Below are 13,244 nucleotides of genomic sequence, written 5' to 3'. Positions count from 1 at the left end.
ACTTAGTAACTGATAGAACAAGTAAGTAGTAAAGCAGTAAAAAAGATGTGAATACCACCAATAGCAACTTGACCTAATTGACACTTATAAGATGCTACATCAACAACCTCAGAATACGTATTATTTCCAAGTGCCATGAAACACTCATCAAGATGGACAATATATAAGCCATAAGAAAACTCTCAATAAATTTAAAGAGACTGAGATAATACAGAATATACTCTCTGCTGTCAACAAAATTAAATTAGAAATCAATACAAAAAATACTTGGAAAGTCCCCAAATGACTTAAAAAGTAAACAACACATTTCTACATAACCCATGGGCAGAGGAGAAATCCCAAGAGAAATTAGAGAATATTTTCAACTGAATTATAATGAAAATGTAATATACAAAAATTTCTGAGATGTATCCGTAGCAGTGCCTAGAAGGAAATTTGCTTTAAGATTTAAAAATCAGTGATCTTAGATTTGTAGCACGGCACATTACTCATGTTTGTGGTGCTGCAGGTGTCAACAAACCTACTGCACTGCCAGTTGTATAAAAGTGCAGTATAATACAATTATATACAGTACATAATACTTGATAATAAACTACTATGTTACTGGCTTCTGTATTTACTATAGTATACTTTTTATTGTTATTTTAGAGTGTACTCCTTCTACTTTTAAAAAAAAAAAAAAAGTTGACTGTAGGATAGCCTCAGGCAGGTTCTTCAGGAGGTATTCCAGAAGAAAGCACTGTTATCATAGGAGATGACAGCCTCATGCATGTTACTGACCCTTGAAGACCTTCCAGTGGGATAAGATGTGGAGGTGGAAGACAGTGATACTGATGATCCTGACTCTGTGTAGGCCTAGGCAAATGTATGTGTTTGTGTCTTGGGTTTTTAACAAAAAATTTAAAAAGTAAAAATAATTTTAAAAGTTACACATAGAAAAATGCTTATGGAATAAGAATAAAAAGAAAATTTTTTTTGTATAACTGTACAGTGTGTTTGTGTTTTAAGCTAAGTGTTATTACAAAAGAGTCTAAAAGGTTTTTTAAAATTAAAAAGCTTAGAAAGTAAAAAGTTACAGTAAGCTAAGGCTAATTTCTTATCGAAGAAAATTTTTTAAAAATAGATTTAGTGTAGCCTAAGTGTACAGTGTTTCTGAAGTCTACAGTAGTATAATGTCCTAGGCCTTCACATTCCCTTACCATCCACTCACAGACTCACCCAGAGCAACTTCTAGTCCTGTAAGCTCCATTCATGGGAAGTGTACTACATAGGTGTACCATTTTTTAACTTTTATACAGTATTTTCCCCTTTCTATGTTTAGATACAAAAAAGACTTACCAGTATTAAGTACAGTACCATGCTATACAGGTTTGTATCCTAGGAGCAATAGGCTATACTGGATAGCCTGGATGTGTAAGAGCCTACACCGTCTAGGTTTGTGTAAGTGCACTCTATGGTGTTGGCACAACGATGAAATCACCCAATGACACTTTTCTCAGAATGTGTGCCCGTCAAGTGACTCATGACTGTAGTTGGATGCAGAGCTGTAAAGATGGGAAGGAAAGGTATTCCACACAGCAACAACAGCATGAGCAGAGCCACAGAAGAGAGAAGATATTGGGGGGTAATTATGAGGAACAGCTGAGAGTTATCTTTTAAAATTAACTTTATTGAAGCATAGTTTGCATACAATAAAATGCACCCATTTTATGTTAATAGTTCCATTTTAAGCAATGTATATAAACCCACGTGACCACCATCTCACAGAAAACGTCCTTTAAAAATTATCACTTCGAGCTGTTTTTGTGTTTAGTAAAGTATAATTTTATTACAAGTTTTATAATTCAATATTAAAACCAAAACAATATAGAGGCAATAAAATAGACTATAGAAAGCATATGCCTTTGAAATAGCTCTAGGTTTTAAATCCTACTTCTCAAGCAAGTTGCTAAATTTTTCAAAGCCTCAGTTTCCTCATTCATAAAATGAGGATAATAATAATAAAACCAGCCTCACAAGATTGCTGTGAAGATTAAAAGAAATAATGTGGGCTGGGTGTGGTGGCTCATGCCTGTAATCCCAGCACTTTGGGAGGCAAAGGTGGGTGGATCACTTGAAGTGAGGAGTTTGAGACCAGCCTGGCCAATGTGGTGGAACACCATCTCTACTAAAAATACAAAAAAAAAAAAGTAGCCGGTGCAGTGGCACACGCCTGTAGTCCCAGCTACTCAGAAGGCAGGAGAATGGCTTGAACCAGGAGGCAGAAGCTGCAGTAAGCCAAGATCGCACCACTGCACTCTGGCAACAGAGCAACACTCCATCTCAAAAACACAAAAATAAAAATAAAAATAAGTAAAATATGTTAAACTTCTAGCACAAAGCCTGGAACATAGCAGGACCTGTAAATGGTGTTAGCCTTATCACAATTAGACAGGCATTGGTTGTATAGTTACCCCAGAGTTATGGGCCAGACTGTGAAATTTGCACACAAAGGCTTTCAAAGGATCCTAAATGAAACTGCCAAAAGGCTAACAAAAATGGCAGGTCTAAGTTCCACTTCCCTACTGATTCCACTTCACAATCAGTGGTGAGGGCTCCACGGTATTACATGTTCAAACACAGTGCTTCGAGATGGAATGGGTCACTTGACAATTGATTCTGGAACAAGTTTAAAGCAAAACACTTAAAAGGTTCCCCATGAGTTTGTCAGACCTGCTCCCTGGCCTTTAAACAGAGCCTGACCTCCCACATCACAGGCCACAGGAAGCTGGGGAGGCCACGGCTCTAGGATTCCCCCAGTGGCCCCATTCTACTTGGGGGCCCAACTGCCTGCTCTGGCTCCAGCTCCCTGGCTCTCCAGCATCCTGACTCCATGATCCAGCTCTGATATCTGTCTCCTTGTGTCAAGACCAGTTTCTTCAGTTTACCTACCTGTCACCCTACTCGTTCAACTCTGCAAGCTGTTTTGATAGCTGCCAACACCTACTGTGTACTGTTAAGACGCTCCCTTAGTCTCAGCTTCCTGGGACCCCCTGCCCCAGCTCCCAGCACACAGGACCCAGGACACAGTTGCAACCATAATATAATTCAGGGGTCATGGGGACGGAGTGCCATCTACCTGAGCAACAAAGAGCTGGAACTCGTCAGGCAGAATCCATGAGCGAGGGTAGAAGTTGTACTCCTCAGGAAAGAGATTCTGCATGGTTCTCACTGCTCTGCTCAGAGTAATTTTACGCACCATCTCCGTCATGCCTGGGGAGAAGAGACGCTGTGAGGTTTTAACAACAGTGGGCTACTAGCTATAAAACAGCCATTATTTGGGACTTTTAAAACCACCCACCCGACATATTCTCTTTTTCAGGCAGGATTTTTAGAAAAGGTCTGAGTTGTTCCCCACAGCGGTGACTCATGGTTTGGAAAGAACTACTGAGTTAATGAAAAACCTGAGGTAATGGATGGGTGTTCTTTTCTCTTTATAAAAATGAAGCATCAGTTTGAAGGAATGAGTTTTCACCTAGTTTATTCTTTGTCACCCCCTTAGGTAATGAATAGGGAACCATTTATATCTTGCACTTAAAATTTAATACCTTCTTTAATCTGGGGCCACTCTACATGCTTCTGGGATTCCTTCCATCTTGCACCCTAGAGAATATTATCTAGTGGACTCTGGTTACATTATGAGAGGCTTAATTAAGTTTCTTTCTTTTACTGTTTCATGAGTATTAAAGGCATGAAATAGGAAGACACACATCTTTCAGCATAAAATCTGTCTCCTTGAATGAAGGACAGGAAATAAAAAGAATACCATGATTTATACTTTAAGGGAAAAAATGCAATCTGTAGGAGTTCCTCAGTTATAAGGACTAACACTGACATTGATCCTATCTCATTAATTTGCCCAGAGGGAATTAAAATGTCTCACTGTTATAAAACATGAAAAGAATGGTGGATTTTTTTTTCGTGTAACATCACTAGTAACTTTGACAAGAGAAGAAACTGAGTACTATATAGTGTAGCAAATTTTAAGCAAATAGGTAAAAATTATTATCAATTTTAACATGTTTCGTTCTTTTTTCTTTTCTTTTTTTTTTTTCTTTTTTTTTTTTTGAAACACAGTCTTGCTCTAATGCCCAGGCTGGAGTGCAGTGGCATGATCTCAGCTCATTGCAACCTCTGCCTCCCAGGTTCAAGTGATCCTCCCACTTCAGCCTCCCGAGTAGCTGGGACTACAGGTGTGTGCCACCATGCCTGGCTAATTTTTGTATTGCTTTTGTTTTTGTAGAGACAGGGTCTCACTATTGCCCAGTCTAGTCTTGAACTTCTAGGCTCAAGCCATCCACCCGCCTTGGCCTCCCAAAGCCCTGGAATTACAGGCGTAAGCCACTATGCCCGGCATCATCCTTATTTCTTTTTCTTTTTCTTTTTAGGCAGAGTTTCGCTCTTGTTGCCTAGGCTGGAGTGCAATGGCACGATCTCAGCTCACTGCAACCTCTGCCTCCTGGGTTCAAGCAATTCTCCTGCCTCAGCCTCCTGAGTAGCTGGGATTACAGGTGCATGCCACCACACCCAGCAAATTTTTGTATTTTTAGTAGAGAAGGGGTTTCACCATGTTGGTCAGGTTGGTCTCAAACTCCTGACCTCAGGTGATCCACCTGCCTCAGCCTCCCAAAGTGCTGGGATTACATACGTGCCCACCACACCCAGCTATCATGTTTATTTCTTAAGACAAATATCACTGCCAAAAATGAAGGCTAAAAATGTCCTTTACCCTGAAAGAGACCAAACAGTTCCATTACTGACACTAGAAATGTGCTTAGCAAAACTATTTTTAATAGAAAATACGAAGTTCCATGTCAGCTTGGCATGCCCAAATTATCACACATTCCAAATGGGCAGTCAGAATGAATGAGGTTCCTCTAAATTCCCACATTCAGAAAGTAAAGGGTAAACATCTGTGAAGGAAAGTTTTAAGAACCACCTTCTTGCTTCCGTCAGCATATTAAAAAGTGCAATAAATCTAAAGGTCCCAGCTTCAAGATGTCAGTGTCCAGGTCTTAGTTGTTGTTTAGAAGGATATAGGGAAGGATTAAGTAAGAAATAAAGGAGCTTAAAAAGCACTAATAAACTGTTCTCTAACATGAACTGTTCAATAGTCAAGAAAACTCACTGAGGACACTGTTCTGAGCTTTCCAAGAAGGGAGTCTGGAAAATCACAGCTATTTCCTTTTATTCCCCCACAAAATTAGAATCATTGCATTATAAACACAAGAGCTGACCACAAGGTAAACAAAGCAAAACTTCAACTTTTTTGGAATCCTTTTGCTTGAGGTTGACTAACATTTTAGTTACCGTATTGAACTGAAAGCCTTCATAACTAACTGTAATACAGCACCTTACTCCACGTAGAGGATGCCTCCTGACCAAATACTGTTGTGGTATTTTCTGCATTTTAAAGTCGTTGTGCCGGGGGAAGGTTCTCCCTCCAAAATCCCTCAGCAGGTCAGAAGGGCTCACACAACCCAGAGGGCTGTGAGTACATGAGGGCAGTCTGGGTGCTCCAGAAAAGTTTTGTGAAAATGTATGTCCTGCAAATTCAGTCAATATTCATTTAATATCAGCAATGGCTCCTTCTGTAATGTGCATCATCAGGCCCCACATCAGCTAGTAAGTGTTTCCAAGTTTACCTTTGTGTCTCCAGGCAGTTTTCTACTGAAAATGGCCAACTTAAGAAGCACCCCTGGAAGCCAGGCACTTCCTGCCTGCAGGCGGGAGGCAGCTCACTCCGACCCTGCCTGAATGCCTGTCTCCAGGAGGCACTGGTGTAGACCTCTCTCATTCCACTTAGCACCAAACCTTTGCTCCTCCATATCTAAGCTGTGCTACTATCCAGTGCCACCAGGCAGTTTCTGGCCCCTCACTAGAACCCACATGGAAGCTGCTGGCATCTCCACCTCTGGAGGTGGCTCAGAGACAGGTGTGGGAGTGGCATCTTCTCTCATTATGACCCTGACAAGCACAGCAGGGTTTCTAGCTGATCCAGGACACATGTTCCCAGAGAAAATCTGTGAGAAGGGAGGTCATGGCCAGCTCTGCTGACTTCAGGCCCTACTGGCTCCAGGCCCTGTCCCGTTTCCCTAAGTAGCTGCAGCACCTGACCCCTTGTCACCTGTGTCCCCTCCCTGGGCTCTAGGACCAATTCCGATCTGAGATAGAAGCTCTAGGTCTAACCCCCAGTTCCCTTCTGCTAAAAGTCTGACCTAGACTTTGTATTCCAATCAGATAAGAAGAATTTTACCCATTTTTCCTGTGCTCTATTGCTTGTCTCCAAATGTTGGTGACCTTATCTTTTGCTCCTGGAGCCTGAGCGGCTGCCTTAGCAATGCACAGAGTTGAGGCCTTTTCTTTGTTCTCTCCAATGCCCCTCCTCTCTCCAGCCTCTCCTCTGTTCCCCTTAAGCCCACTCTGCAAGGGCTGGATTCCTCCTGTCGGTGACTTTGGCCCAGTGTCTGGGGTCCTGCTACCTAATAACAGCTCCTTTTGAGGTTGACTGTCCACCTAGGTTTCTCAATAAGGTCTCTCCCTAGATGTCCCTATGAGGGCAGTTCCCCTATCAATTGGGAAAACTTCCTAATTCAGGTGGGAGTCTCTGACACCAAGGGCTTACCTCCTGCCCCTCCTTCTGAGGCAGGCCTGGGTGCTTCCGTCTGCTATGCTGGAGTCTCAAGTCCTGGTGGGTCTCATCCCATTCAAGTTAACTGAGAGCGTAACAGTTCAATCTCAGGTCTGCCCAGGCAGCCCTATTTCACCCAGTTAACATAAAACAAAACAAATCAAAACTGAGCTATACTTGGAGCACTATTCAATCAAAATATTATTTATAACAATAATTCTTGGCAAAAACACATCAGAACCACCAAACAACAAATAAACACTTTCAGATCCATCCTATTCTATTCCCATTGCCCCTGATTCATTCATCTCTCGGGTGGATGTTGTAGCAGACTCTTAGCTACATCTCTGTTTCTTCTGTCAGCGGTCTCACCCATTTCTAATGTGTCCCTCTGGCTGATCTTGCTAACATGCAAGCTGACCCATGTCACTGTCTGGCTTAAAAATTCCTCAGTGGCTCCCCATGACTTTCAGGCTCTAACCATGCTATACTTGGGTTCCTGCTCATCACCCCTCGCCTACCCCGCTCACCTGATGCCCTCTAACCATGGTGGGCCACTTGCCCTTTGCTGAATGAGCAATATGCTCAAGGCATTCTGTCTTTGCACCAACTCTGCTCCCTTGTTTGGCATGGGGATCGGGCCCATCCATCCTGGAGGCTCAGTTTCCACGCCAGTCCTCTTCTCCAGGATCTCTCACCCTGCTGCTCCGTGGGCAAATCTGGGTTAGGTTGCCTGCCCTTGCTCCAGATCTCCACAGCATTCCAGCTTCCTCCAGCATAGCCCTTAGGCTGCATTTTTCTTCTCTCTTTACATGCCTTTCTCTGTGTCTTTGTAGCTCCAGAGCCCAGACCAATGCTTAATAGATGGCTGTCCCCACATGTTCCTCACTGAAGCTCCCTCCCTCTCCAGCAGAAAGCCTCCTTCTCAGGTGGGCTCTCAGGTACCACCTGCCATGTGATGCCATACATCTCAGACCCTGAAGCTCAGCAAAAGACCTGCTCAGAAGCTGAGAATGGACAGTTTTGGACTTTCTTAGAGCTAAATCTGATATGTCTAATCTGATATGTCTGATTTAGATATGTCTAAAGAAAGTAGACATATCTAATCATCTACTTTCTTTAGACATATCTAAATCAGATTATTTTCATAGAAAGTCTTAATTCATCAGCCAAAATATAATAATGTATTTTGAACCAGGAAATTACCCATAGAAAAGTGACTAAAATCTAATGTGCTGACACAAACAAAATTAATCACTTCCATGTGTATATATCTGTTCTTAGTTGACCCAGCACATATAGTGTTTATACTTGCCTGGGATATCCACTAGAACTTACCCTAAGTAATATACAATGCATAGAAAGTGCATTTAGAGTTATGGGATATATGAGAGACAGAAAATAAGCTTGGACACAAACTGGTATCAGAGGACAGACTGTTCTGGAATCACCCCTCTGCTGAGGATTACTACCTTTCACAGGGCAGAGGGTGTGGCAGTACTGTTCCTCTGCCTAGAGGTTCAAGAGCCTTCTTTGTCATTAGAACTAATTAATTTCTGTTAGTAAAGTGGAAAAGTCTATGTTCCAATCACTGACATGTGGAATACAGGATGGGGCAAACTTGCTTGTTTGGAATGAATATCATTCTAGCACCTTTAATGAAACTAATCCTTGGGGGGTACTTCATTCTATATTTCTAATTTGTATTCTGAATGTAGATCTATAGCTACTTCTTTCCTACTCTCAGCCACTAGGTGAGGCATGATCAAATGGGGAAAATGTAAATGAAGCCTCATTTGATGATTCATGTCTTAGGAACTCAGTCCTCATTTAAAGCGTTTTCTCTTCCAAACTGTATTCCTCCAACATCCTAATAAGTCCTTTAAGTGGCATCACAACGCATCCTTTTCTGAGCAGCAAGATGCAAAAAATAATAGCTATCCCATTAAACTGTTGGGCAAGAACTCTGGCTGCAACAATCATTCTTGTTCTGTAACAAAACCCTTTCTCCTTCTCTAAGGATAAATTTGACCTTGGGTTAACTTTCTATCTGGGTTCCCCTAGAAAACAATGAAGGCAGAATGTTAGCTGAATTACTAGGCACAAAGCACATGGTTAAAATGATCCCTGACTTGGTAAATTGCTAAAAAATATCTAGTAGAAAGCCATAGCTCCAAGCTTTTCTGAGTGCGACGATTCTTATAACTTAATTATGACCCTTGCTGGGACCTTAGAAGCCATACTACGGAGCAGTTCTAAGAGATTCTGGCTCCTCTGGGGCATCTAAGCCAAGAAAGACTCATATCCGCCAATGTGGATCTAGTCCTTTTGCACCTGAGCTTTCACTTGAGGAGCCAGAGACTAGTCCCTGGAACTCCTGCAAACACTCCACTGAAGAGAAATGCTTGACACTGGCTGGCCAGCAAGCTGTGTTTCCTGCCCTGTATCCTTCTAAGTGAATCTGAGCCAAGTGTGGTCTGTGATAGTGAACTTGTAAGACTGCATGCTTAGGTGAAAACCCCTAGTGGATGTGGCATAACTACCACCCGTATTACGTACGGCTATTGTGTTTTCTGCAATGCATTTTCTTAAAGATGTGGGGTAGAATGTCAAGGAAAGAGTAAACTGATTCTCCCTTTAAAATAGGCAAAATTGATAAAATACTAAGAGAAAACACCTTATATTTAGGCTACTACACTAGTACTGCAACCATGCAAAAAGGATGAGTAAACATGCTTAAGGTTTGGGAGGAAATATAGAAATATTCACATCGCTGTTTTGTTAAATGAGACATGGGATTCAGGGTGATGTTCTTTTTAGAAATTATTTATTATGACATTATAATATAGTCTGTGAAATATATTAACATTTTAAAAAATAAGTGGAAGGCCCTTTGACTGCATCATACCCAGCTTAATCCAGTGCTCCTTCTCCCTAAGCTGTCCTATCATCTTAAATATCCTCTTCATTCAGCCATCAAAAATAACAAAGAGACCCGGTAGAGTGGCTCACGCTTGTAATCCCAGCACTTTGGGAGGCTGAGGCAGGTGGATCACTTCAGGACAGGAGTTTGAGACCAGCCTGGCCAACGTGACATAGCAAAACCCTGTCTCTACTAAAAATACAAAATTAGCCGGGTGTGGTGGTGCAGGCCTATAATCCCAGCTACTCAGGAGGCTGAGGCAGGAGAATTGCTTGAACCTGGGAGGTTGCAGTGAGCCAAGATCATGCCGCTGCTCTCCAGCCTGGGTGATAGAGCGAGACTCCGTCTCAAAAAAGTGGTAGAGATTAAAATGCAAAACAAAAAAGTTGTATTGGGAGGTTGGTAGTGGAGTGAGGGAGGATATCTTAGTTCTGGCTATGACGCTTTTCTAGCACTAAGATTTCTCCTTGTAGGATAAGTCTTGCTGAGATAATGTCATTAGGCAAAAGGCAGAGGCTGGCCGCAGCCTGTAGTACTTAGTATGGAGACTGGTATATTTGGTTTTAAAAATGATACCTCCAAATATAATACTTAAAGAAAAGGGAAGCTGATACCCCATTTCTATGACATATGCCTAGAATTTTGATACTTTGTTTCCTGCAAGAGTGAAATGTTCTATTTTTTTTTCATTTTCAGAATATATTCCTCTCATTAGAACCCCACATTATATGTATAACCCAAAAAGTAAAACCATGTTCTTCCACCAGTGGAATTAGACCAAGAAAGCCTGCCTTTGAACCTTTAAAAGTCTGTCTCCAATCCTTAAATCCTTAATAGCTAGTGAACACAGCAACTCCCAATTAAGAGTCCCCAAGTTTGATCTCAAAAATAACTGTCATATTTTTGTTGAAAAGTGTACCTGAGATTTGGCCCTAGAAACATTTTTAAATGTCAACAATAACAGCAAATACCTGGAAACTTGTTCACTTGACCGGAGAATATGTCATTGTCGTGAAATGAAACTCCGTGCCAGTAGATATCACAAGGCAAGCGCCGGCCAAATGGGAACTAGAAGAGAAAAAATGTGACTCACAATAAGAATAAGAAGAGCAGTGACCACACTGAGTATCTGTTACGTACAAATTCCCGGCACCCTGGTGCACTTACCATGGTTTAATCCTTCTAATACGCATATGAGGTAAGTGATATTCTTTCCCATTTTACAGATGAGGAAACAGATTCAGACAGGTTTAAAAACTTGTTCCAAGTGGTAGAGCTCTGATTACATGTGGCCGATACTACACTCCTGGCTTTGCAGGCACCATTTCACCTTAATCCTTATAACTACCCTATAAAGGATTACTCCCATTTTGCTGATTCAAAACTTGGGGCTGACAGAGGTAATTCAACATGCCCAAGGGCCACACAGAGCTGGTAAGGGGAGGAACCAGGATTTGAGTCTGGGTCTATCCAAATTCCAAGCCCATACGTCCCTTCCTCTGAAAATTACAACCCTCAACCGAGCCCAAAAGAATAAGCTTTCAGAGTCCCTCTTCCTCTCTCTCTCTCTCTCACACACACACACACACACTCTCTCTCTCTCTCTTTCTCTCTCCATGAAGGTGAGATGAATGCCAATGCCTAAAACAGTTCCTGAAACTCGTAAAGACTTCCTGAATTAATAAATGAACAAATCAGGAGTGGTCATCTGACTCAAGATGAGACAACCAGATTCTCTCTTCTAGGAATCTGGAAATCAGAGATGCCAGGCAGCCTCTGCTGGCCCTTGAACTGGCAGGGATAAAAAGCCAGGGCAGGGCAGCTGTGTTTGGCTATGTGCACAGGAGCAGAGACAGTCAGTCTGCTGAGAGACAAGAAAGGAGCAGGTGTGGGAGGGAAGGCAGAGATGAGACCACATAATCCTAGAAACACAGACTGAGTGGCCTCAGACCCGCATGAGCCTATAAGACAGCCTTGTATCCTGAGAATACCTTTTTGGTCTTCTAAAATCCTGTTTGGCACAAGCTATAGAGTTTCAATTATTTGCAGCCAGAAAATCTCTCACTGAGACAAAAGTGCCTGTTCTTTCCACTACATCCTGCTGCTTCTCAAAGTTATCAACAAGCTCTGCATTTAATGAACCTATTTTTTAAATCTGTAACTCAGATTACCTTGTTAAAGGAGAAAAGGGAGGCCATGTTAGTTCATATTCAGAATTTGCTTGTTAAAAGTGCACGCGAATAGGAATGCTAACACATTAAATAAAAATCTTTTGATTTTCCCATTCTAGGACTACAGGTAATCAGAATTTTTACCTACTTCAAGTTGGGGAGCCAAGGTCCGATGGAAGAACATAGCCTTACTAATGAAATGGTGGTGACTCAATGCTTTCCATCCATTCCACATTGAAATGAAGCCAGACTCAAGTCACTTAAATCAGTCACATTCTTTCAAAGCTGTGCACAGTGAGGCATATGTTGTACACTCTACTCATATTAACAACTTCCATCTATAATTTATAGCATTTTGCTCATTTTCTTTTTATGCAATAGGCTGTAAGTTATTAATTCAGTACTCACAAAGAGATACAACATATGTTATTTTCTTCTAGTTGTTAAGTGCTAATATAGAGAAGGAGAAAATAACCAGAATTAAGCAGGCTACCCAAGCAAAGGGTAAAGTGGCTTTGTTGCCCACAATGAGGAACTAACACCTTGTCAGCGGGCAACCCAATGACTCTTATCTCCTTTTGCATCACTCTTCAATCCTTACCACCCTCATAAACACCAAATAGATCCTCCATTTAGAGGCATCTTTAGCTCATTCAGTTTTGACAAACCACCATTTTTAAAAACGTGTCCATTCACTCAGGAATTATTATATGTTAGATTATGTGCTAGAAATATGGGGGACATAATTTTAAATAAGTCCCAGGATTTCATAATCCTACCTCTTTTTAAGCTCCTTTAAAAACTGTCCGCTTACACAGCTAACACCATACTCAATGGTAAAATACTAAAAGCTTTAAAGTTTTTCCTCCATGATCAGGAATAAGACAAAGATGCCCACTTCTATTTAACATCAACATAGTATTATAAATTCTAGCCAGAATAGGCAAGAGAAAGAAATAAAAGGTATCCACATTAGAAAACAAAAAGCAAAATTATCTGTACGTTGATGACATGATCCCATATGTAGAAAACTAATGATTCCACAGAAAAATATTAAAAGTAATAAACAAATTCAGCAAAGTTGCAGGATACAAAATCAACACATAAAAATCAACTGTGTCTTCATACATGATAACGAACAATCCAAAAAGGATATTTTTTAAGGAATTCCATTTATAATAGCATCAAAAAGAATAAAATACTTAGGAATTAACCAAAAAGGTGAAAGACTTGTACACTGAAAACTATAAAATATTTGTAAAAGAAATTAAAGAAGATATTAATACAAATAAATAGAAAGATATCCTACGCTCATAGACTGGAAGAGTTAATATTGTTAAGATGTTAGTATCACCCAAAATGATCTACAGATGCAATGCAGTCTCTATCAAAATCCCAATAACTTTTTTTCAAAATAAAAAAATCCACCCTACAATTCATATGGAATTACAAGGGACCCCAAATAGCCAAAACAATCTTG

General features: G+C 40.9%; 1 protein-coding gene across 1 annotated transcript in view; it reads right to left on the bottom strand.

The window, feature by feature from the left end:
• Positions 1-10,661, bottom strand: part of TTLL11 (tubulin tyrosine ligase-like family member 11) — a 232,550-nt gene extending 221,889 nt beyond the window's left edge. Inside the window, exon 1 of the mRNA XM_011989480.1 lies at positions 10,565-10,661. The gene's annotated coding sequence lies outside the window, so the exon portion shown is untranslated. The remainder of the gene's footprint in view (positions 1-10,564) is intronic.
• Between the last annotated feature and the right edge of the window lie 2,583 nt (positions 10,662-13,244).

The sequence above is a fragment of the Mandrillus leucophaeus genome, unplaced genomic scaffold, assembly GCF_000951045.1.
Source record: "Mandrillus leucophaeus isolate KB7577 unplaced genomic scaffold, Mleu.le_1.0 Scaffold354, whole genome shotgun sequence".
NCBI classification, from domain to species: Eukaryota; Metazoa; Chordata; class Mammalia; order Primates; family Cercopithecidae; genus Mandrillus; species Mandrillus leucophaeus.
The sequence above is the reverse complement of the archived record's forward strand: the minus strand, read 5'-3'. Positions and strand labels throughout refer to the sequence as shown.